Genomic DNA, 622 nt, shown 5'->3' with positions numbered 1-622 from the left:
TGTGTGTGTGTGTGTGTGTGTGTGTGTGTGTGTGTGTGTGTGTTGTGTGTGTGATGAAAGAGTATTATTTGTTGATATATTGAATATTCTTGACACGATGGGTACGTGAGAGCCTTTATCCCATGAATTTGATGAACGATTTATTTTCCAATAAGAGAGAATTTGTGGTAAATGATTATCGTGATTAATTGTTCATCAAATAACAAGTGCGAATTCTCGAAAAGAATCAAACGAAAAAAAGAGACTTATTATGTGTTTTCAGATAATATTTAGAATCTGTTACTGTCATTACCATTCAGATAAAAATATTGGAGAGATATCTATTTAATAATTGCTTATATTTAATAACTGAAATTAAGGTAATCAATAATAAAAAGGTGCTCTCTCTCTCTCTCTCTCTGGAATTAATAAAATAATAACTTTTATATAGTCCTTTATGGCAGCGAAGCGTGGTCACTTACATTACAAGACGAGAAAAGATTTAGGGCTTTCGAAAATAAAGTACTTCGAAAAATCATCGGGGCAAAACGCGATGAGGAAACGGGCGAATGGAGAAAATTACACAACGCAGAATTACATCAATTATATAATAGTCCGGATATTATTAATGTCATAAAATCGC

This window comes from Trachymyrmex septentrionalis, unplaced genomic scaffold (genome assembly GCF_001594115.1).
Source record: "Trachymyrmex septentrionalis isolate Tsep2-gDNA-1 unplaced genomic scaffold, Tsep1.0 scaffold60, whole genome shotgun sequence".
Taxonomy (NCBI): Eukaryota; Metazoa; Arthropoda; class Insecta; order Hymenoptera; family Formicidae; genus Trachymyrmex; species Trachymyrmex septentrionalis.
Note: the sequence above shows the minus strand (reverse complement) of the source record.